We start from the raw sequence: 26,434 nt of genomic DNA, 5'->3' as shown, positions 1-26,434 counted from the left end.
ACAACCGTAGAGAGTATAATACTTCACGAGTCTAATCTGCTAACAACTTTTTGTGGCATGACATCACGTCGCTGCCCGGTCATTATTCGAACCGTTTTTTAGCCTACCACTCCATATCTCGAGATGTGGTTTCATTGGCACGTCTTGTAAAAGCACAGATCGTGTCCCCTTATTGCGGGATTCTCATCAATACTGGAATGGGTAACCCAACCATACCGTTTGCACGGCCCTCGGGGATAAGCGAGTTTTTAGGGCAAGTGGGGAGGCGCTTGATATTCAATGCCTTTATAAAGAGATAAGGATCCACCTCTTTCACCCACGCATTCTTTCTCTCTGCTTCCGCCATTCTCGAGCTCCAGTGCCCAAGCTCTCACCTCTTCTGCCCCCAAAATGCACTCTAGCCATGTTCAGATCCGGAGCACAGGGCAAGTGGATGGTCTCCTCCATCAAGGAGAAGGATATCAAAAAGCTCCGGGAGGCCTGGTATCTGGCCAAGGAAATCGCCCACCGACTTCCGGCCGAGGGACAGATCGTCCCTACTCCGGAGCCCCATGAGAGGGTTGTATTCCTCCCTCACTTTCTCCACGGGCTGTGATTTCCTCTCCACCCATTCGTCTGTGGACTCATGTACTATTACGGGTTAGATTTCCATGATCTATCCCCAAATTCTTTTCTCAACATCTTGACGTTCATCGTCATGTGCGAGGCCTTCCTCCACATCCCACCACACTTCGGATTGTGGTTAAAGACCTTCAGTGTGAAGCCAAAGGTGGTGGGCGGTCAACAAGCAGAGTGCGGAGGCGCCGTGGTGAGCAAGATGCCCAACGTCACATGGCCATCAGGTACTTTTAATGAGTCTGTCAAAGGGTGGCAACAACAGTGGTTCTATGTCACTAAGCCATGCAACACCACCTGGGCCGCGACTCCCGAATTTTGATCTGGATCCCCAATGCGGCTCACCTCCTGGCCCGAGAAGGCCCTAGACTAGTCTTCGTTAGACGAGCTGGCAGCGCTCCAGGCGCATATCAAGAGCATGAGGGACAAGAACATCTAGCTTATCAATGTGGTCCAGGTGATGTTAGTTCACCGGATCCTTCCATGCCAAAGACGGACTTGCCATCTGTGGGAGTTCGATCTGGCCAAGCACCAGACCCTACTAGAGTTCTTCGGCACTACGCACGAAGACATCTGGAAGGTGCTATTCAAGCCCAGCAAAACGTGGCCGGACACGGCCGAGGATCCCGGGCACAACTTGGCCCGTCCAGCTAGTTCGGTAAGTCTTTACATGTTTTCAAGGTGTATCCTTTACTCACATACTTGAGGGAAACGCCTAAATTTCCCTACTGATTCTCTCAGGGCTGGACAAAGAAGGCGGAGCGGATTCACTGTCCGGCTCCGCTGCCCGAAGACCCAGCAATTCCTCTTCTAACAAAGATGTTGGTTCCGGCGCCCTATAAGGCACCGAAGAAGACGGCCAAGAAGGAGGCCAAGGAGACCAGGGGTGGTCTCCGTCGCAAGGGCTCTTCGGACGTGACGTCCGAAGACACCGAGGTTCACTCCTCCACTGCCGAGGACGACAGGGAAGAGGACGAGGAAGAAGAAGAAAGCCATTCCCCCCTGTGAGGGGGAGAAAGAAAAGGACGCCCTCCATGCGTTTGGAGGCCGAAGCGTCTAAGAAGGGGAAAGCTTCCCTTCTGGACGACTCCACCGCAGCCATCGATAGCAGCTGAGAGTGGACTCCCAGGGTCAAGCCCCTGGCCAAATCGTGAGTACTAAAAAAACCCGGACACGTTCATATATCCAGCCTCACTACTGTATCGTATTAACGTGTTGAATCACATATTTGCAGTCCGGCTCAGTCCAACCTCGAGCGATCCTCATCGGAGGATTCACTGGACCCGGAGGCGATAAACAGCAGGACCCTTCTGGCGGCTTCCTCTCCCAAGTCCATGGATAACACCCAGGTGTCGTCGTAAAGGACCCCTGGCCGGGAAGAGACTCAGGAGGCCATCAGGGCCGCGCCGGAGGGTAAAACCTTGTCGGTCAGACAGTCGGGGGAGCAAATCCCCATGGATACTAACAATGGGGGCCATATCAAGTTCGGCCCCCAGCCGAATACAATTCCGGAGACCCATATGGCTCCGGAATCAGGCTAGCATCCTCCTTCAAGAGAAGGAGGTGTGCCTATTCCACTAGTGACCTCTGTCCATCTAGAGGTACCGGATACTTTGCTGGAAGTGCTACAAGGCGCTTCCATCGTTGAAGAGCACCACACCTTTATGGGCACGGTGATTGGGAAGATTCGGTCCGCGAAAAGCGGGCTGACCGAAGCCTGCACAAGCCTTCTAACAGGCTTTGAGGTAAGCAATGCAAATATAGAAAAAGAATGTCACAGTATAGACAGTAGCCCCTGATACAATGTCTAGTATTCGAAAAGAAAAGCCGGACAAAGGATCAAACAAGTATCGCAGGAAACTAACTATGAAATGTCTATGTGAATAAGCAGGCATCATTACTAGCTGCATCCTCCCATGCTGTTGAGGTCTCCGGACTAAAACAGAGTTTGGAGCGGACCGAGGAAGAGCTTGGCCGCGTGAAGAAACAGCTGGAGGATAACCAAGGTATTAAATAACCTTGTCTATATTTAGGAAGGATGAATAATTTGTTCTTACTAAAAAATGTCATGATATTTATTAGGAGCGGTGACCGAGGTCGAGGCTCTCAAGAAGGCGCTAGCCGAGGCCAAGGAGAAGGCAGCCAAAGAATAGGCCGCTCGTGAAAAGCACGAGGCCAGGGTCAGTGAGGTCTAGAAAGAGCTCCAGGAAGCCGTGAAAAAGTGCGAGTCCTTGGAGCACAATATTGCGGATAAAGAGTCCGAGCTCACCAAGGCCCGTCAAAACGCACATGATGCCCGGGTTGAAGCCCAAGGCGCCCTCCAGGAAATCCAGGAAGCCAGAAAAATCATGGAGGGTAAGGCCTTTATTATGCAGAGCAAATATGTGAAGAAAAGGTTCCTTTTTTTGCGGATCTGCCGTGCAGCATTTCAGATGCTGCGGAATTCTTCGAGCCGAAGAGGGGGCTCCACGGAGAAGCTGTTTTGGTCACAATATCTAGCGCCAGAACATCCGGTGCCCTTTAATGATCAGCTTAAACAGCTGGTCGAACTGCATAGGGCGGCCAAACTAGCCATGAAGGATTAAATAATCCAGCTATGGCCTACCAAAGCCATACCTAGCAGCTACTTCGGGCTCGTGTAGCGGTTGGTTAGTGCCTTCCCTCGACTTGTTGCTATCAAGCGGTCTGTCTGCATCGAGGGTGCGTGAATGGCGTTCGCCCGAGTCAAGATGCATTGGGCGAATATGGACACCACGAAGCATATGACCAAGGTCCTGCCTACGGGCAAGGAGCACCGCACGCCCGAGCTGTGCTATGACAGTGTCTTGGAGGGATCCCGCATTGTGGTGGAGCAATGTGCCAAGGATATTTTATTTCCATGAATACATTCATGTTATCCTGTCATGTAATATGAAACAAGATCGTTATGTAATATAATGCTTGTTATTTAAAATTTTACCTCCTGTCCGACCGTTTATATTAAATCTGAGAGTTGGCCAGTCGTCGGCTTCAGCTCCCACGTAGGAAGTACGGGGGTGTTCGGGATAAATCTAAACACTCTTTACTCTAGAGTTCGGTCCTTAAAGGAGGTGTTTAGCGCAACGAACCAGGCAATCAGACTATAAGGCTTTATCACCCTCACTTAGCCATAGGAGTTTTGACACTAAAAATTTAGGCGCAGCCCCTAGTGCTCGTAAGTCCGAACTTGGGGTGCTGTAAACACCTAATTGGGTAAAAAAAAACAATTCATCGCACAATGCGGAAGAAATCGCTAAAGATTTGAGACCTCTCGAATAGCTAACCGGCTCTTGCCGCATCATGACAGTCAGTTTTCGGCTTTCTCTACTGAGGTGCTCGTCTGGAAGAACCGGGACACAATCACAGTAGTTCTCCCTTTACTACCCTAGCCGATATAGCGGAACGTAAGGTAGCAAGCCCAAGAGCCAGGCAACCCAACTATTGACCCAAGACATGATGCGGAGCCGATGCATAAAATGCTATAAGTTTGGGGTGCCAAACAACTATAAAAGTGTCCAGACTTTCTTGCCGTGTTATGGGGCGCAATGAAGCCCCTAGCGAATTAAGGCGTACCAGAGTGTACGGGTGCAATTGATAAAAAATATCAAGAAAAAATGAAATAGCAAGTTAATGTCATATAAATTGGTCCGCAAGCTGTTCTTATTGTAATTTAATAATACGTCGAAGCGCATGTGTACACATAGTATGATAGACAATATGACTATTTAACCTGCTAGGACCAGGGGGAGCTGCATGCGGGTCCGAAAACAGATAGAATGATCGTCGAGAAGAAAATCTAGAGATTCCCTCGCGCGTCTGAACTGCTTCCTGCCTTGGTATGTCCATCCTTTGATAGGTTCAGGAATCAGGTCACCAGTAAAGGCCTGGAAAAGAGAAACCTGAAAACAAAGAAAAAAATGTAAAATTATGTGTATCCAGGAGCGGTTAAGCCGCATTGTGGAACACTATCTAGCTGTGCCTCCGTCTATGCCCATGGTATTTTTAGTGCGTAGTTATGTATGGGTGGTACGAGTTCTGTTTTTTGGTCAGGATTGGGACGAAGGCCGAATTGCTAGTCAAGCTCTTGATGAGGTGGACTGTCCTGCTGCAGGGTAGTTCGGACTCATTTGACGGTGTCCGGGAGCTTGGCCACCGAATTAAGGTTCTGCCTAAAAAGAACGCTCTGTGCTTCTGCTGCAAGGGCAGCGGTGTGCTCCTTAGTATGGAGGGAGTGTTCCGTGTTTCCATTGACTGTTATGATACCGCATGGTCCAGGCATCTTGAGCTTGAGATAAGCATAGTGTGGCGCTGCATTGAATTGAGCGAATGCGGTTCGTCTAAGCAGTGCGTCATAGCCATTGCGGAAAGGGACGATATCGAAGATCAACTCTTCGTGTCGGAAATTATCCGGGGATCCGAAGACCACTTCCAGTGTGATTGAGCCCGTACACTGGGCCTCTACATCTGGGATGACACCTTTAAAGGTGGTTTTTGTGGGCTTGATCATTGAGGGATCAATACCCATTTTGCGCATTGTATCCTGCTACAGTAAGTTCAGGTTGTTGCCACCGTTCATGAGGACTCGCGTGAGATGGAATCCATCAATGATTGGGTCCAATACCAGTGCGGCTGAACCGCCATGACGGATACTGGTCGGATGGTCCCTACGATTGAAAGTGATCGGAGAGGACGACCATGGGTTAAATTTTGGGGCGACTCGCTCCAAGGCGTAGACGTACCTAATGGCACGCTTCCGCTCCCTCTTGGGGATATGGGTGGCGTATATCATGTCCATCGTTTTAACTTGGGGGGAAATTTCTTCTGTCCCCCTGAGTTCGGTGACCGGGACTCCTCGTCATCGTCATCACTTTGCGACCCCTTCTCCTTGTGCTCGGCATTTAACTTGCAGGCCTGTTTAAAGACCCAGCACTCTATGTTGGTATGGTTAGCTGGTTTGTCGGGGGTGCCATGGATTTGACTTGGACGATCGAGTATGTGGTCCAAGTTGGACGGGCCCGGATTGTTTCTTTTATATGGCTTCTTCTGCTGACTGGACTTGGAGCCACTGAATCCGGCGTTGACTTCCGTGTCTTTGGTGTTGTCACTGTTGTTTTGACGCTTGTGTCTGTTGCGTCGGGGCTTGCCAATACGATCTCTGGCTTAAGAAGTGCCAGGTTTACTTGAGTCGTTGTTGCTACGGGCTAGCCAACTGTCTTCGACCGCACAGAAGTGGGTCATATGTGTCGTAAGGGATGCCATGGACTTCGGCTTTTCTTGGTCGAGGTGTCGGGAAAGCCATTCGTCACGGATGTTATGTTTGAAGGCCGCTAGGGCTTCGACATCTGGACAGTCGACGATCTGGTTCTTTTTAGTTAAGAACCTAGTCCAGAATTTTCAAGCTGACTCTCCGGGCTGTTGGATTATGACTTAAGTCGTCGGCATCCGGGGGTCGAACATAGGTGCCTTGGAAGTTGTTAAGGAAAGCATCTTCCAAGTCTTCCCAACTGTTAATGGAGTTTTCGGGCAGACTTTTCAACCAGCGCCGAGCTGGTCCCTTGAGTTTTAGTGGGAGATATTTGATGGCGTGGAGATCATCACTGCGGGCCATATGAATATGGAGAAGAAAATCCTCAATCCATACCTCGGGATCTGTTGTCCTATCATATGTTTCAATGTTTACGGGTTTAAACCCTTCTGGGAATTCATGTCCCATTACTTCATCAGTGAAGCAGAGGGGGTGCCCGGCGCCTCTATGTCGAGCAACATCGTGATGCAGCTCGGATGGACCTGGTCTGCGGTATTCGGCTCGGACAGGTTTGTATTTTTCACGCCTGGCTGGATGGCTGTCGTCGCGCATCAGGGCACGCCCTCGTGATCCATAGATCGATCGATCTGGTCTGACCTGCTCTGGCTCCTAGGTCATGCCGCAGGTCATATGTGTATTCCCGAGCTATTTTGTCTTTGTGTTTACGGCGAGGTACTGCAGGCTGGTGTTCGGCTTGAGCTGACGCCTTGTCCCGGCCACGCGGTGGTCGGTCAGCCGCATTGTACACTGGTAGGACGGTTTCCAGCACCTCGTCATCGAAATGGGGTAGCAATTTTCACTTCGGGTAACTTTTGGTTGGGCGCTCGAGGCCATATTCCTCGGCTGCTAGGATGTCAGTCCATCCATCGTTGAGCAGATCTTGATCAGCTTGTAGCTGCTGCTGCTTATTTTTCAGGCTCCTTGCAGTGGCTATTAGCCGGCGCTTAAAGTGCTCCTACTCGAAAGGTTCCTCAGGCACGATAAATTCTTTATCACCGAGGCTCACCTCGTCCTCGGAAAGCGACATGTAATTACTATCCTCCGAGTCTTCATTCCTGGCCTGTTCATCAGGGCTAACTCGCTCGTCTTCCCATTCGTCATGTCCGGAAGTTGGCTCAACGGGGTCTTCGTTGTCTTCGGCATCATCCGGAGTATGATTCTCTCATGTGCCGGTATCACTGTTTTTTCCATGGCGTGGTTTAAAGCGGCGCCACTCACGTCGGTGCTTTGGCTGCTTCTCAGGAGGTTTATCCTTGGCTAGTTTTTCATTGTCGCCATTGTTCTCTTTGGGTGTATCCACCATATATATGTCAGACGAGGAGGTGGCTGCCCAGCGCCCAGTGGACAGTGGTTTTAGCGTTCGTTCCTCTCCGACATCGTCGTCCATACCATCGATGTCTTCGGAGTCAAAGTCAAGCATGTTGATTAAGTCCTCGACAGTGGCTATCAAGTGGGTGGTGGGTGGGGAGCGGAATTCTCCGACATCAGCTTCCAACCCGAACCGAATATAGTTCGGCTGAGAATCCCCAGATAAGGCAAGGGCCATTAATGAGTTTAGCACACCGCTTAAAGTGAGTGCCAGAATATCTCCGCAGAGCTGAACTCAATGATCAGTGCCTGATCGACGGGCGCGGATGCACGCGGTTCAGAACCTATGGCCGGAGACGAGTCCGAGGTTCCGGTGACACAGGCCTCGTTCGAGGTCTGATCTGTGTTCGGCTCCAACACCGCTGAGTCTGCTGCTTCTATGCCAGGGTTGAGCTTCCCATCCTCGGACAGCACAATCTTCTCCGGATCTAGGGCCAGAGCAGTTACAGGCTCTATCTCCTGGGCACGGTCCGATGACAGATTTAAGTCATGTTCATCGTGGCGGCAGGAGAGGCTATCATGGGCTCAAATCCGTCGAAGATCAAGTCTCCACGAATATCAGCGATGTAATTCAAGCTTCCTAACCTAACCTGATGGCCAGGGGCGTAGCTGTCGATCTGCTCCAGATGGCCAAGTGAGTTGGCCCGCAGTGCGAAGCCACCGAATACGAAGATCTGTCCGGGGGGGAACCTCACATTGGACTACGTTGTTGTAGATGATTGATGGAGCCATCAAAACCTTATGGTGACAACGCAGCGGAACTCTCAATGAAAGCACCAATGTCGGTGTCAAAACCAGCGAATCTTGGGTAGGGGGTCCTGAACTATGCGTCTAAGGTCGATGGTAACAGGAGATGGGGGACACGAAGTTTACCCAGGTTCGGGCCCTCTCTATGGAGGTAATACCCTACTTCTTGCTTGATTGATCTTGATGAATATGCGTATTACAATAGTTGATCTACCACGAGATCGTAAGACCTAAACCCTAGAAGTCTAGCCCATGGAGATTATGATTGTGTATCTATATGCCTCTATGGACTAAGCCCTCCGGTTTATACAGACACCGGAGGGGACTAGGATTATACAAAGTCAGCTACAGAGAAAGGAATCTTCATATCCGGTCGTCAAGCTTGCCTTCCACGCCAAGGAGAGTCCCATCCGGGCACGGGAGAGAGTCTTCGGTCTTGTATCTTCATAGCCCAACAGTCCGTCCCACATTAATAGTCCGGCTGTCCGAGGACCCAAAAATCCGGAACACCCTCAAGCACCATGCCATCAAATATTTGCCGCTCAAGTTAAAGGGGTCGGCTAGGCATTGTCTTAACAGCCTGCCTCCACATTCTATTGGTAGCTGGGAAGCCCTTGAGGATGCCTCTCGGGGAAATTTCCAAGGTACCTACGTCCGACCTCCGGATGCGATGACCTCAGCTGTGTCACCCAACAGCCAGGAGAATCAGCTCGGAAATTCTGGAACATGTTCCTCACCAAAAAGAAGCAGATTGTAGACTTCTCCGACGCTGAAGCCATCGCCATGTTCAAAAATAATATCCGAGAAGAATGGCTTTCCCGCCAGCTCGGCCAGGATAAGCCGAGTACAATGGCAGCCCTTCCTTCACTAATGACCCACTTTTGTGTGGGAGAGGACAGTTGGCTTGCTCGCAGCACCCACAATGGTGAGGCCGGCACCTCGAAGACACATGACGCAAGTGGAAAGCGTCGATGCAATAAAAACAAGTGCATGTATAAAAACGGCGGAAGCGACATAGAAGACACTGTAGTTAATGCATGTCTTACTGGACCTAGATCCTGACAGAAGAGAAAACCCTTCCATCATTATGAGTTTGAGTTTACCTTGAGTTGTAATTTTGAGTTGTAAGTAAATAAAAGTGTGATGACCATCAATATTAGAATATTGTCCCATGTGAGGTTATGAAAAAAAGAGGCCAAAAGAGTCTCCAAAAAAAGAAGAGTCTAAAAAAATTAGAGAAAAAGAGAGAAGGGACAATGTTACTATCCTTTTCCACACTTTTGCTTCAAAGTGGCACCATGTTTTTAATGATAGAGAATCTCCTATTTTGACACTTCCATATATTACTAGTGGGAAATTTTCATTATGCAACTTGGCTTGTATATTCCAACAATGGGTTTCCTCAAATGCCCTCGCTCTTCGTGAGCAAGCAAGTTGGATGCACACCCACTTAGTTTTATTTTGAGCTTTCATACACTTATAGCTCTAGTGCATCCGTTACATGGAGATCCCTACTCACTCACATTGATATCAATTGATGGACATCTCCATAGTCCATTGATTTGCCTAGTTGATGTGAGACTTGCTCCCTTCTTTTGTCTACTACCACATACTATTCCACCTATAGTGCTATGTCCATGGCTCAAGCTCATGTATTGCGTGAACAGTCAAAAAAGCTGAAGCGCGATAAAAAGTATGAAACAATTGCTTGGCTGACACTGGGGTGGTAGATGATTTATACTTTGTGTTGAGAAGAGGGAGCATAACAATACTATATGATTTCTGTAGGGATAACTTTCTTTAGCCATGTTATTTTTTAAAGTTTCATGATTTTGCTTTCTAGTATGCTCGAAGTATTATATATGTCAATATTGAACTTTTGATTTGAATCATACGGATCTGAATCTTCATGCCAAATAATAGATATTACATTGCTAAATATGTTGGGTAGCATTCCACATCAAAAAATTTGTTTTTATCATTTACCTACTTGAGGACGAGCAGGAATTAAGCTTGGGGATGCTTGATACGTCTCCAACATATCTATAATTTTTTATTGTTCGATGCTATTATATTATCAACTTTGGATGTTTTACATGCATTAGTATGCTATTTTATATCATTTTTTGGGACTAACCTATTACCCTAGTGACAAGTGCCAGTTGTTGTTTTTTCCTTGTTTTTGGTTTTTCATAGAGGAATATCAAACGGACTAAAAATGGAATAAAACTTTCGCGATGATTTTTCTTGGACCAAAAGACACATATGAGACTTGGAGGTGAAGTCAGAGGAGTCCCGAGGCGACAACAAGCCTCAGGGGCGCCCCCTGGGCTTGTGGGTCCCACAGGAGTCCTCCAACCCTAGTCGTTGGCTTATAAATTCAGAAGTATTCCCAAACCACCAGAAACATCCACAAAACATTTTTCCACCGCCGCAAGCCTCTGAACTTTTGAGATCCCATCTTGGGACCTTTTTCTGGTAATTTGCCGGAGGGGGATTCGATCACGGAGGGCTTCTACATCAACCCTATTGCCCTTCTGATGAAGCGTGAGTAGTTTACCTCAGACCTACGGGTTCATAGCTAGTAGCTAGATGGATTCTTCTCTCTCTTTGATCTTCAATACAATGTTCCCCCTGGTGTTCTTGGAGATCTATCTGATGTAATATTCTTTTGCGGTGTGTTTGTCGAGGTACGATGAATAGTGGATTTATGATTAGATTGTCTATGAATATTATTTGAATCTTCTCTGAATTCTTATATGCATGATTTGATATCTTTGTATTTCTCTTTGAATTATCGGTTTGGTTTGGCCAACTAGATTCATTCTTCTTGCAATGGGAGAGGTGCTTAGTTTTGGGTTCAATCTTGCGGTGTCCTCACCCAGAGACAAAGTAGGGGTAGCGATGCACGTATTGTATTGTTGCCATCAAGGATAAAAAGATGGGGTTTTCATCATATTGCTTGAGTTTATCCCTCTACAACATGTCATCTTACTTAAGGCGTTACTCCATTCTTATGAACTTAATACTCTAGGTGCATGCTGGATAGCGGTCGATGTGTGGAGTAATAGTAGTAGATGCAGAATCATTTTTGTTTACTTGTCATGGACGTGATGAATATATTCATAATCATTGCCTTGGATATCGTCATAACTTTGTGCTTTTCTATCATTGCTTGACGGTAATTTGTTCACCCACCGTATTATTTTCTTTCAAGAGAGAAGCCTCTAGTGAAACCTATGGCCCCCGGGTCTATTTTCCATCATATATTTTCAGATCTATAAACCAAAAAACCCAAAAATACCTTGCTGAGTTTTATTTACTTTTATTTTTTTACGTTTTAGTAATCTTTTATATCTATCTATATCCAATCTCATCCTTGCAAGTGACCGTGGAGGGATTGACAACCCCTTTATCGCGTTGGGTGCAAGTGTTTGATTGTGTATGCAGGTTCATAGATTGGAGACTTGCTTATACCTCCTACTGGATTGATACCTTGGTTCTCAACTTAGGGAAACACTTATCTCTACTTTGCTGCATCACCCTTTCCTCTTCAAGGCAAAAACCAAGGCAAGCTCAAGAAGTAGTAGTACCATTACGTTCCCGACAAATTTGGCTAAGGGTGTATGGGAGAACCACTACAATAGTGTAGCCAGTGTAATTGGTAGAGCGCCTCAGTGGAGAAAGCCGAAAACTGACTATCTAGGTAAGCAAAAACTGGACGGCTATCCGAAGACCGCGTTAAGCGACGTGCCGATAGAGACCACCAGTGTTAAACAAAGGGCTTATTCATAGTGTAAGCCGAAGTGGGCAATGGCGTAGACCTCGATTGCTTAAGACGACCACTCTCATCATCAGCCCCACCATAAATTCCTATGACTATGTGGAAGTTATAAAGCTGTTATAGTCCGATTGCCTACTTCCTACAAGCACAGACCCCCTCCGGATACTGAGACGTTGACTAAGGGTCATAAACTACATAAAGGAGCACCCTTTGTATATTCTACATTGGCGTGGAAGCCGACGACTAGCCACTTTCAGTTCAAAATGGTCCAACAGGAGGAATATTAAGAAAATAACAACATGAGGGAATTTAACACCATACTCATTAAAACAAAAGATAGTTGTTACATCCCATGTACTTCGTCATTTCGAAGTACTAAAATTGATGCAAAGTGTCTTTCAGACACATGGCCTTGGTAACCCGGGGACCTTCTTCCACCTTCGCAAAGAACTACTCCGTGGTGCGCTGCTTCCCTTCGGGGGGCGTAATAACAATCGCTGCATCAACCTTCCGGAAGTGTGTCTTCATGCAGGTGTACGCCCGCCGTGCTCCTTCAAGGCAGGCAGATTGCTTCCAGCAATCCCCCTGCGGGATAGCTATTCGTAGCCGAGCCAGGAGACCGACGAAGCTGGTCCGCAAGGCTTCAGCGGCCACAACTTGATGGAGAGATCCTGGAGTGCTGGCCTTGCCATGGGGAATAGTTCCGTGAGCTGCTTCATTCGATGGTTCAGCAACTGTAACGATGGCTACGCCGGGAACTGCTGCCAGAATGCCTTCTCCGCTTCATGGCCCTCCAATTGGCCGAAGTATTGGACGGCGTCCGTCATACTCTTCGGGAGATCCATGAATACCTCTACGGAATGCCACAGCTGGGTGAGCTCGACGCACCCTTTGCTCGCAAGCACACACTTAAATAAATATGGCTTACCCGCGGCTATTTGCACCACTTGCTAGAGCACCTCGCACTCGGCACGGGCCGCAGTCTAGAGCTTGGAGTGCGCAAGCTAGGGACTCTTGATCTCTTATTTCCCTGCTTCTCCTCAGCCTCAAGTTTATCTCGTGCTTTGAACACACCCTTCAGGGTCTCCTCAATCTCTAGGATCTGCGCCTAGTCCTTCTCCCTAGCGACCTTCTTGGCAGCTTGGGCCTTCTTCGCCTTTGTGGTCGTAGCCTTTTGCTGCTCCACCTCCCGCCGAGCCTTCTTGAGCACGATCTTAAGCCCCTCAAGCTTGCCCAAGGCCGTTGTCATTCAAACAGTTTGGCACTAGCTCTTAATTAAAAAAACATCACACTTTTTGTGTCTGAAGTAACATTCAAGGGCATGAAGTACTGGTCGTTTACCTTGAGACTGCTCGAACCTCTGGTTCATCAGATCGAGGTCCTTCTCGGACCTCTCGGGTGTACGATTCACCTCCACAACCTCCTCGGAGATGGAGCTCGGAGCCGAGGTCGAAACCTGCAAACAAGGATTTTTTTACACATAGGGCCACGATCAATTTATTGAAACTTCAGGCAAACGCATCATATCATTGGGCAGCGTCCTGGAGACTACAGATTAAGCTCCTACTTTTATTCAATCCCAATGACGGTTTCTTGAAACCAGCTTTGGGCTCGGGGGCTACTCACTAACCATGGCATTTATAAGGCCATGAGAATACGTCCTCGGACTGATACATGGATTTGTAAAGTAAACTCAAACAAAGAAATTATTTTCACTCGGGAACAGTAGAGTACCTCGAAGCTCGTAATAAGGCACTTGAAGGCATCCTGCATCCCGGTCTCCGTGGACCGGAAGCCCTGGAGTGTCGCACCTACCAAGGCGAGGTGCTCTTCCATGAGGGAGGCACTCACTAAGGCTGCATTTGTTTCTTCAGTCCACCCCATGCTAGCCCGCCCCAAGGCGGAAGGCAGGGGTTGAACCCAAGTGCCCAGCACCGGAGCACTGGGCACGAGGGTCTACGGCTGCGGCGGTGGATCCGAAGTGGATTTCGGCTGGGCTGACGACTAGCCCAACCCCTCAATAACAACCTCAGGGATCTTGTCCCCTTGGCCTATGGGACCGGGGTCTCAACCTCGGTCATGACGTTCGACTCTCTGGCCTCCGTTGTGTTGACGGGGAGGCTGGAGTAGATGTTGCCACCCTCAGCCCATCATGAGATGGCGGAGGAGTAGCAGGGTCCGGGGTCCCACTCACGGATGGCAACCCACTTGAAGAGTGGCTTGGCTGCACCTTCGCTCGACTTCATAAATATGCTCGGTGAGTTTACTACTGTTAGAAGGACTCATTGCGGCATAAACATAAAGAACAATCACGTACTCTCGGGATAACAGTTTCTTCCTTCCCATGACAAGGGGGTCATCCTCTGACTCATCGGAGAGCTCGACTTTCTCCGACGTCTTCCCGGCGGCCCCGGTTGAGGTCCTCCTCAACTTATTTTGGCCCTTGGGACCCATTCCAGCTTTGGCGCTCTCCTTCCCCTCGTTCTCCCCCATGTCATCTTCGTGGACAGAGGATGTGTGGGTCTCCTAGGATAGGGTGACTGATGTCTCCCGAGTCCGAGCACTTGCCTTGCCCTTCTAGGACTTCAGCCCCTTGGGGACCACCATGTGCGGCTCCTCAACTAGGGGCGCCATGAGAAGAGGGGTTCTTGTGGCACTCCGGCTCAGAGAAACAGGAACGCACCTGTATTCCAGCCTAGGGATCGAGGTGAAGTCTTTTGGAATACGGCACTGCTTAGCATAGAACAAACCAGCTCTCTATTACAGCACGAATATGAATAAAAGGTCTCCGGTATTACAATGAATAACACTGGCACGGCGACACTACGCCAACCACAGTTGCTCTATGCAAGCAGCATAACAACACAAGGCAGTGGAACCTCTGCTGGCAGCGGAACAACTATTGGCAGCGGAACAACAAACTGCAATGATGGACTCCAATCCGCAGGGACTCTGGCTGGAACATTTATCCTAGCTCGCGAACACAGGAACCACACCAAACAAGCAAGAAATCCAGGCACGACCTGCAAACTGGCATGACACGCCAAGTCAGTACATTGAATGTACTTGCAAGCTCACAATGACCAAAAGTAGTCAAGACAACCAACAGCATGGCATAGCAGATTAAAGCAATCATGAACATGATACTAGCAGAACAACATGGCATGCACAACTGAACAGGATACAATTTTAGCATGGCACGATCATATGAACATGATGATACTACATGCACCGGGTTAACATTCGCATGCACCAACTTACTCTGCTCAGGTTACCTTGTAACCAAAACATGATTTATCAACACCGGTATCCACGATACCATGGTGATCCTCTCACGATCACAAATATCCAACAAACTTCGGTATCCATGATACCACCGTGACCCTCTCGATCATAACCAACATCTTTCTCATCATCGAACCGGGGTTATTATTAATCAGGTTATCATTATTGTTGGATCATAGTGTGACCGACTCCGAACTGGGCCTATATCCGTGGGCGCGGCTATCGATAGATTTAACACACACTTTGTAGAGGTTAGTACACTGTACCCACACCACTGAACCCATGGCCTCGCACTCACATTTGGGTGGACCAACGGTGTTCCAACAAAACCGCTCTATTGCCCATGACACTCTCCCGGCCACTCCGACCAACTCCCCTTTGGGCTAAGTCGTGGGTGGCCCCGTGCCTATGAAAGGCATAAATGGCCACCGTCGTGGCAAAACACGGCCACCGTTGTGGCAAAACATAAACGGTCCCAAATGGGGACATGGATCCATACAACAACAACGGGCACACAAGGTTCATGTCCGCCTACATGATCATGGTAGCGCACACCCATAACCTTCCCTCATTGGAGGCACCGGCGAGAGGCATGACAATAGACCCAGTTAGGTCCTTCCCATAAAGGAAAATGTGGTTGCACAGGTCAGCTCAATTTAGTGGCACCATAACTTAGCCAACAGTTGTTCAAGTTCATTATTATCCGGTTAAACTTGAATGCAATAAGCTGAGCCATAATAAACTGACATGATGCAACTATGATGCATGAACATGATATCAACATAAGCATGGAGGTGCAACATAATCATCGAGCATAACCATAATGTAGCATATAACCAACTGAGCATGGCATAGTGACGAGCATGATCATAACATTACACGGGATCATAGCATGCCTACTAGCATCATGAATAAATACCATGCAAGAACATAGCAAGAACACTACCAAGTAAGCATGTAACGAACTGGGTGCAAAGTAACATGCATAGCAACGGTGCTTCATAACAGACGGTAAACATGCATTAGAAAGAACACCACTGCTACCAGCATATACTACTACTATCAAGCAGAACATGTGACAATGATACTAGCAAGTAGCACAAGATAAAAAGATGCATCGGAACATATCATGAAGGTGAACATGAAACCACGAGCATAACCAAAACAACGACAACAATAGCAAACAAGCAGATAGATAACAGGCAAACTTTTGTTAAATACTCAAGTAGAAACCAAGGCTACTGCATGGCTATCATGCAAGTGGCTGTTGTGGCTTCCCTGGGGGTGATGGAGACTCCAGGAAAAAGTGCGATGAAGTCATGGAAACAAAACGTCGGACGGTTCTCTCTCGAAGGGGGCTGATTAAAGGCAAGGGGAAAATGGTCATTTTCATTGTGGGACCACCTAGTGAAAATTTTAACAACAGAAAGAGCACGGTGAGATGAAGAAGTGAGCATTGGTTTCACCTCAATCGGAGCTATGGTTGAAAAGTTGTGAGGTGATGAAGATCAGGGACCTATCTGTGAATATTTTTTAGCAAACAGGCCCCTGGGGGAAAACTGAAAGTGCCTTCGGGTCGTTTACGTTTTCTGAAATAGAAAGTGTATTATGCTATGTAGTTAGAAGGGAATACATTCCCTAAGCAGGAAAGCATATTCTAGAGAGAGAAGGGATGAAATACGCTTTGACAATATGAAAGCGCATTCCAGAAAAACTGCATCCACTTAACGCACCTGGGCCCGGCTCTAAGCCGCTAACATGCGGGTCCGAGGGGCAGGGGCCAGGCTGGCGACGGCATCATCTTCCTCCTGCTCCCTTCCTGACGAGAGCAGAGGAGGGTCCGAGCAGTGGGCGCTGCACGCGACGTGGCGGCCGGCTTCGGCCATCTCCCTCCCGGGTGAGAGCACCGGTGGGATGGCAGGGCCGAGCCGCGCCCGTTCCCAACCAAGGGGAGGCGTGGGGAGGATAGGAGGGGAGGGGAGACTGCAACGACAGGGAAGAACAGAGGCGGTGGGGAGGTGGTGGTTTTCGGCAAAATTGGCAGCTCCGGCGACAAACTAGAGGGGTGGGGCGACGCGCGAGGATGCGGGGGAGCACGTGGAAAACTTGGGAGGAGCACAGAGGGACCAGGCTCGCCGGAAACGAGGAGGAACCAAGGCGGCCATGGCAATCTCTGGTGAAAAGAAGAGGGGGCCGAGGGCTCCGGTGGGCAAATGATGCGAGGGAGGGGCTTGGGAGCTGTGGGAGGACTCGGGGGGTCTTTGATATAGGCGCGGGGGAGAGTTCTAGAGCTCACGGACGACCTCCCGACCAAGCTCTAATGGATGACAATGGCAGGGCATGGCACGGGCATGGAGCTAGCGGCTCATTTAAGGCAAACCACGATGAGGCAGCGACGCAGGGCGGCGCCGAGCATCACGGGGCAGCTACTAGACATGAATGGAGGTCGAGACGAAGAGGGAGCAGACGAGCACAGGGGCAAGAATGCGGCAGAGCTTGCAACCTGCATGACGCAAGCGTGATCACCATGTGCACAGGAGCAAATAGCTCGTTTTGGCAAGGCCGACCATGTCTAGTGGATAGACCTTAGTGCCCTTAGTCTAACTGAAGAAATAATTTGGTCCAGGGGCAAAGAAGAGATTTGCAGATGGCCCAAAAGCAGACCAGCAGCCAAGTGTTTGTGTTGTGTGGTGGGGCACCATCTTGGGAACAAAGGAAAGGATATTTCCAGTGATGATCACATACTAAGATGATCATCTCTGCAAATTTGCACCTCATTAGGATGAAGATAAATGGTACTTGCTGTGGAAACCACCATAATGGCCAGAATTAGAGATTCGGATGATGCACTCACATGAAGATGCAAGTTGACCTGAAAATGGTTATGTCCCAATGATTTGTGGATATGAAGCTGCTCAAAAAGTTTCAGCCCATTTGGATGAACCAAACTAGCATTTGCTTCAGAATGCTTGATTCTCACGAGAAACTTGGAAAAATTCCACAGGGCAAATGGAGTAATGGATGGATCCAAAACTTTGTGGAGGGAGTTTATATGGATAATAGAATGTCCTGGTAAATTGGCAGCTTACGTGAAGCAATATAAAATATAGTTGCTTCACAAACTAAAAATCTGACGAGAAACCAATATTTGGAGCTGGGCTCACATAAATGAGTTACATGAGCTCAAATTTGGTGTAGAGTGATGATTTGACCATATGAAGGACCTTGCAAATTTTCAACTCATTTGGATATGCCTAGCTAGTACTTCCTTCACAATGCCTTTCCTTAGACAGGAACTTTGAAAAATTCCTCGGGAATATTTCCTAAGCAAATTGAGTTGAATTTTGTCATGGTGCAATTATATGGACAGGAAAAGATGTCCAAGAAGTTTGGGATCAATTGGGAAAACATAAATAGCACCTGCTTTGCAATGTGCCATTTAGGGCACAATATGAAAAGAATTAATAGAGCAAGATAAATAATATGGCAAATGAAATATTTTGCCATATTTGAGCAAGATAGGACCCAAAAAATTTATGAGAATTATTTGGGAATTTTTGGAGTGATGGAGAGATAGGTTGCTTCACAACCTAGGGCTTAAAGGGTTATTCCTTTATCAGAAAAGGAATATTCCCAATAAAAAGAATATTGGGATTTGGGCTAGGATGGAATTGACATGATCTTGGGATGATGATGAGGATGAAAAGCCACTATAAAACCTAGGAAGACATGATCTTCCCAAACCACAGACTAAGGCATAGCCTAGTGGTGGGAAAGGGTTGATGCCTTCCCACCCACCCAGGTTCAAGGCACGGTACTTGCAATTTGGGTTTGTTGCACCAATTATAATGTAGGGGGTTACCTTACAGTCTTTCTGTCAAAAAAAAGCAAATCAAATCCAGAAATCCAAGAAAATCAAAGGGAAAAAGAAAAGGGCAAAATCCAGGGTGTCATAGTTCTCGCCTCCTCCGGTAGTGGGGCCGGGCTCTGCATTTGCTGCATCCTGGCTGACCATTTCTGCAAATATAGAACAAGACGGTTCATCAAAATCTGTCTCACCATGCAGGGAAAGAAGAACATAAATGTGTGTGTTAGAACACTTATCGGTCGGGCTTCATAGCTGACATCGAAGCCAAGGTCCTCCCCCATCTTGGGGATCTTATCCTTGGCCAACTTGAAGATACACGTCCACATGCTGGCCAAGGTGGGGTGGAAGAAGTGGAGGACGGGCCTCACGTCCTTGGATTTGTGCTCCAACATTGGTTTGGCCCGGAGTTGGAGTGGGAGTATGTGGTGGTTGAGCATGACATTGAACACGTCAGGGAGTAAGAGGTCTTTCTTGATAGACCACCACTTGATCTTTTTGATTAGTGTCTCCACCTCCTATGGGTTCCCCCAGGCGATGCCCTTCTCCCTCCAGGACTTGAGTTTCCTTGGGGGTCCAGCTGAAAATACTAGGACTTCGGTTTGGCCGGGGGCCAGCAACTCAGTGATATAAAACCACCCGCATTGCCATTCCTTCACCATCTCGATGAAGGTGCCTTCGAACCAATCGACGTTCTGGTTCTTTCTGGCCATGGCCCCTCCACACTCTGCGAAATTGGAGCCACTGGACTTCGGCTTGACACTGAAGGTCTTCAGCCATAGGCCGAAGTGCGGCTCGATGCGGAGGAATGCCTTGCATACCATGATGAAGGAGGCGAGGTGGAGAATGGAGTCCGAGGCCATGTGGTAGAAGTCAAGCCCGTAGTAGAACATCATTCGACAAACAAATGGGTGTAGCGAGAAACCCAGGCTTCAGATGAGGTGGGGAACGAAGACTACCCGCTCCCCTGGGTTGGGAGCGGGCACTTGCTAGTCGACACCGGGAGTGTAGGCGGCGATGTTAGCAGAGTGGTATCCCGCAATAAGCAGCTCGAGGAGGGTTTTGTCCATCATGGTGGAACCACCCCAATGCCCTTTGGGGGTATCGGCCATGGCTGGATGGGGAAGCTTGGATTGTCTGAGGAAGAAGAGCGTGAGATTGGATCTGGGCGTTGGAGCTAGACGAAGCTGCAGGCGAAGGAAATGAGAGCGTGATTGCTTGCACTATTCTCCTTTTACTCTTATAGGCCGCTAAGAGGCCAAGAGTCCCCCTTGTCGTGTCGATAAAAATGCCACTACCCCGCGATGATGCCATTATGCGCATAGGGTGAAACAAAATTTTGATGATATCCCTGACAAAACAGGCACGAACTCCACCTTGATGGGATGCGCCAGTAAAATGCTGCCTCAATTCATGATTTGGGGAAGACAGTAACCGCCTGGCCCATCGTGGGATGTGCTGCTTCAATAAAGGTTTCAGACTAGGTGGCACTATTCACACCTACGTGGCCGGCCTTCAAGGCTAAGTTACCCCGTCTCTTCGGGCAAGGTGTGAGCTTAGCTAGGTCTTGTTTGTAAGACGCCACTCCTTTAAAGAGTGGTCTGGGAGTCTTGAAGTCACAAAGGGGGAACTCGTCTATCAAGCCAAGGACGTCGGATCTGACGTTCTCTTCATCAAAGGAATCGTCCTCGGCATAGAAGACCAGCTCGGGGGCTATTGACAGTGTCCTGGACTAGGGGGTACTAACCTAGTTGGCCCATGCTCTTTGGAATGGGTTGATGGGCCCTCATTCTTCACAAGATGGACTCTGGAAGCAAAATGACGAGGCGTAATCAGGACTGCATCTACTGAAGACTTGTCGTATACTCCAAGACTTCATGTGCCGCCTCCATGCCAAGATACCGACCTTGTAACCCTATATACCATGCTGATGACCCACAAGTGTGGGGCATCAATCACAGACCTCTCGATAAGTAAGAGTGTCGAACCCAACGAGGAGCAGAAGGAAACGACAAGCGGTTTTCAGCAAGGTATTTCTTCAGGCACTAAAATTGTCGGTAACAGATAGTTCTATAGCAATGCAATTTGTAACGAGCAAGTAATAGTGACGCTAAAAAAGGTGCAGCAAGGTAGCCCAATCCTTTGTGTAGCAAAGTACAGGTTAGAATAAACTCTTATAGTAAGAAAAGCGTTCTTGAGGACACACCAAAATTTCATCTAGTCACTTTCATGATGTTTGTTTGATTCACGTTCGTTACTTTGATAATTTGATATGTGGGTGGACCGATGCTTGGGTGATACTCTTAATTGAACAAGCCTCCAACTTATGATTATCTCCCCTCGCAAGCATCCGTAACTACCAAATAATAATTAAGATAAATCTAACCATATCATGAAACATATGGATCCAAACCAGCCCCATACGGAATAGCGCATAAACTAGGGTTTAAGCTTCTGTCACTCTAGCAACCCATCATCTAATAACTGCTCCACAATGCTTTCCATTAGGCCCAAAGATGATGAAGTGTCATGTAGTTGATGTTCACATAACACTACTAAGCGAAACAACAAGATACATATCATAAAAATGTCGAACGAATACCAAATTCACATGATTACTCATGACGAGACTTCTCCCATGTCCTCAAGAAAAAATGTAACTACTCACAAAACATATTCATGCTCAAGATCAAAGAGGTATTGAATAGCATAATGGATCTGAACATATGATCTTCCACCGAATAAACCAACAAGCATCAACTACAAGATGTAATCAACACTACTAGCAACCCACAGGTACCAATCTGAGGTTTTGAGACAAAGATTTAATACAAAAGATGAACTAGGGTTTCAGATGAGATGGTTCTGGTGAAGATGTTGATTAATATTGGTCCTCCCATGATGAGAGGATTGTTGGTGATGAAGATGGCTTCGATTTCCCCCTCCCCGAGGGAAGTTTCCCTGACGGAATCGCTCCGCCCGAGAGCAAAAGGGCTCCTGCCTAGTTTTTGCCTCGAGACGGTGGCGCTTCTTCCCGAAACCTTCCTTTTAATATTTTTAGGGCGAATGGCATTATGTACCAGAAGATGTGCACTGGAGGCCTGCCGGGTTCACCATAGCTCAAGGGTCGTGCCCAGGCGGGGTGGGGCGCCCCCCAGGCTTGTGGCTGCCTAGTGGGTCCCCCTCTAGTACTTATTTTGCCAATAATTTTATATTCCAAAATAATTCCCCGTCAATTTTCAGCTCATTTGGAGATTTCAGAAAAATGCCTCCGATATAGCCCTTTTTGGTCTAGAACTCTAGTTGTCGGCAATCTCCCTCTTTATGTGATACTTGCAAAATAAGAGAGAAATGGCATAAGAATTTTATCATAAAGCGAAATAATAGTCCATAATGCAATAAATATCAGCATAAAAACATGATGCAAAATGGACGTATCAAGTCCCCCAAGGTTAGACCTCACTTGTCCTCAATTGAAAGACGAAATCGATAATCATGACCACATGCTTAGACAGAGAGAGAGAGAGAGAGAGAGAGAGAGAGTTGTCAATAAAAATAAAATACGGACATAGTAGCATCATGATCATTATTACAATAGCAATATTTATTATCATGTAACTTCTCATGCGCAAGTAAGAATTCATCACAACATCAAAGTGTGAGGCATAAACTTTCTTGAAAACTGACAAACTATGTTCTCGGTCAACAATGCAATTGCAATTCATCATATTTTGAGGAAGGGTCTCATGAGGAGCTTTTTAGCAAGTCCATATACTCAACCATCATTTAGTCTTCTATGATTGCTAACACTCACAACATATAAATGGAGCAAAAAGTTTCAGCCAGACACATAGAAAGACGGGGGCTTATAATTTTTCCTCCCAACTTATTCACCTCCGGGGTGATGTCAACGATAATACTCATTATCACTCATATCCAATTGGATATATGTTCCTAGATCTTTCCCCACCACATGATGCTTACAAAAGAGAAGAATAAAAAGGAATAGAGGAGAACACTATTGACTCTTACATGAAAAGTAAATACATAAAAGTAAAAGATAGGCCCTTCGTATAGGGAAGCAGAGGCTGCCATGTGCTTTTTGTATTTGGATGCAAAAGATCTTAATGCAAAAGAACGTCATTTTATAATGCCCCTTATGATAGCAACCTTTATTATGTAGTCCGTTGCTTTTAATTTTTTGCCATCACAAGTTTGTACAATGCTTATTTTTTCTACAATAAAAGATCAAACATATTTAGAAGCAATTTTTATTGCTTTATGCACCGATGACAACTTACGTGAAGGATCTTATTCAATCCATAGGTAGGTATAGTGGACTCTCATGACATGAAACTGACTTTAAAGTTTTTGGACGCACAAGTAGTATCGCTACTTGGTGTGATTTTTGGCTAGCGAAGATATTGGGCAAGCATCACATGTTAGAGGATCTATGACAATATAACTTCTATGTGAACATAAGTGAACATAATTCATTATGTTGCTTCCTTGTCCAGCGTCAACAATTTGGCATAAAATACTTAATGGGGGCTCACAATCATAAAAGATGTCCCAGATAGTGTATTTGCATGTGAATCTTCTCTTGCCTTATTAATTCTTTCATGAATTGCATCATTTACCAATGCTATGTTTGTCAACTTTCAGTAAATGTTACCACTTATACATTTGCTTATGTAATGTCACTAACGTCCATAAGATTAGCATATGATCTTTTTCATTATTTTCATTGCTAGTATTGAAACATAAAAATAAAGAAGCAAAAACTCAAACTACTCTTTATCATATAACTCTCGACTCGATTACATAGATAGATAGATCACAAAACTAGCACTTGAAAATAGATGATACTAAACTTTTATACAACTAAACCATGAAATAACTAAGGATCAAATTAAAAATAGGTGAAGACAATGAGAGTGATGGTGATATGATACCGAGGCACCTCCCCCAAGCTCGGCAAAAGCCAAGGGGAGTTCCCATACTCATGTACTCAAGTCTCCTTTGGTGATGATTGTGATGATGAGGTAGTAGGCTTGTCCTTCGGTTTCCAAGGAATAGGCTCCCAATCATAGAAGGACGAACATGTCTCCGAAATCCTGAAATTTACAGGTAAACTCATACCTTTAAATCTTGCGTCATACTCAAAATTTTGGTTTTGAAGATCATAGATTTGGCCTTGGGGATAGTCGATTCACTCGTTTAATTTGAAGATGATGTCTCCCATTGACTTGCCGTCCACCTTGTGCTCATGGGTGAATTCTGCAATCATGGAGTGGTTGGTGCTGACTCCATGTTCCACCTTCCCTTGGCACTTGAAGAACTCTTGCTCGACAGCTTCAAGCCTGGCCTACATGCTTTCGGTCTTCTTAGGCCCTTGAACGTCACGGATGTGAGGCACCCCCTCATGCATCTAGATCTCCTGGGGTGTTTCATCACCTCTGGTAGGTAGGGGTTGATGACCTTCTCATAGAACTTGTCCATGGAAGAGCTTGGTGGAGCCATGGCAGTCAAAAAAGAGTATGAAACAAGAATAGGGGATATCTCTATGTTACGGTGGTCAAAACCTCGGGAAGTATATATAACAAATTTTTTCCGTGCAGGACAATTAACATGAAAAAATAGAGTTGGGAAAGTCCATGAGAGGGGCACAAGCCTGGGGCCGTGCCTAGGGGTGGCCCGTGCTCCTAGGGCTTGTCGCTCCCTCATGCACTTCTCGGACTGCATATTATTTTCCTAATTTTAAAATATTCCCAAATGGACAGAAAGTACTTTTATGGAACTTTTGGAGTCGGTTTACTTACCGTACCACATACATACCCCTTTTTCAGGGCTCTAGAGCGTTCCAGAAGTTTCCCTTGTGTGTTCATCCGGTGTCATAGTTGGAATAATGTTAGTTTCAACATTAATGGGTGTACCTGATATATAATGTTTAATTCTTTGCCCATTAACCACCTTAGGATTAGTGTCTTCAGCATTGTTTATCTTGATAGCTCCGGAACGATAAACTTCCTCAATGATATATGGTCCTTCCCATTTAGAGAGAAGCTTAAAATGAGAGTTGTATAATAAAACTTGAACTCCTATTTTGAATTCTTGTTTTTGGATACTTTTATCATGCCATCTTTTAACTTTTTCCTTAAATAACTTAGCATTTTAATGAGCATGTGTCCTCCATTCATCTAGAGAACTAATATCAAATAACCTATTTTCACTGGGAAGTTTGAAATCATAGTTAAGTTCTTTAATTGCCCAATATGCTTTATGTTCTAACTCAAGAGGTAAATGACATGCTTTTCCATAGACCACTTTATAAGGGGACATATCCGTAGGATTTTTATAAGTTGTTCTGTATGCCCACAATGCATCATCTAATTTATTAGACCAATTCTTTCTAGATCTATTGATGGCTTTTGTAAAATAATCTTTATTTCTCTATTGCTCAATTCAACTTGATCACTAGACTGAGGATGATAAGGTGATGCAATTGTATGGTTGACATCATATTTAGAAAGGAGTTTACGAAATGCACCATGAATAAAATGTGAACTACAATCAGTCATTAAATATCTAGGGACTCCAAACCTCGGGAAAATAACTTCTTTAAGCATTTTAATAGAAGTGTTATGATCATCACTACTAGTTGGAATAGCTTCTACCCACTTAGTAATGTAATCAACAGCAACTAAAATATGAGTATACCCATTAGAGGAAGCAAAAGGTCCCATATAATCAAATCCCCAAACGTCAAATGGTTCAATAACAAGTGAATAATTCATAGAAATTTCTTAACGACTGCTAATATTACTAATTCTTTGACATTCATCACAAGATAACACAAACGTATGTGCATCCTTGAAGAGAGTAGGCCAAATAAAACCAGATTGTAATACCTTATGCACAGTTCTATCTCCAGCATGGTGTCCTCCGTATGCCTCGGAGTGGCACTTCCGTAGGATTTGTTCCTGTTCATGCTTAGGTATACAATGTCTAATAATACTATCTACTCCTTTATAAAGGTGTGGGCCATCCCAGAAGTAGTGTCTCAAATTAAAGAAGAACTTTTTCTTTTGTTGGTATGTAAAACTAGGTGGTATATATTTAGCAACAATGTAATTAGCATAGTCTGCATACCAAGGAGTATTACAAGAAGCATTTATAACAGCTAGTTGCTCATTAGGAAAAAATATCATCAATAGGTAGTGGGTCATCAAGAACATTTTCTAACCTGGACAAGTTATCAGCTACGGGAGTCTCGGCTCCCTTCCTATCAGTAATATGCAAGTCAAACTCTTGTAGCAAAAGAACCCACCTAATGAGTCTAGTTTTAGCATCTTTATTTTACATAAGGTATTCAATAGTAGCATGATTGGTGTGAACAATTACTTAAGAATCTACAATGTAAGATCTGAATATATCACAAGCAAAC

The sequence above is a fragment of the Triticum aestivum genome, chromosome 3B, assembly GCF_018294505.1.
Source record: "Triticum aestivum cultivar Chinese Spring chromosome 3B, IWGSC CS RefSeq v2.1, whole genome shotgun sequence".
NCBI lineage: Eukaryota > Viridiplantae > Streptophyta > Magnoliopsida > Poales > Poaceae > Triticum > Triticum aestivum.
The sequence above is the reverse complement of the archived record's forward strand: the minus strand, read 5'-3'. Positions refer to the sequence as shown.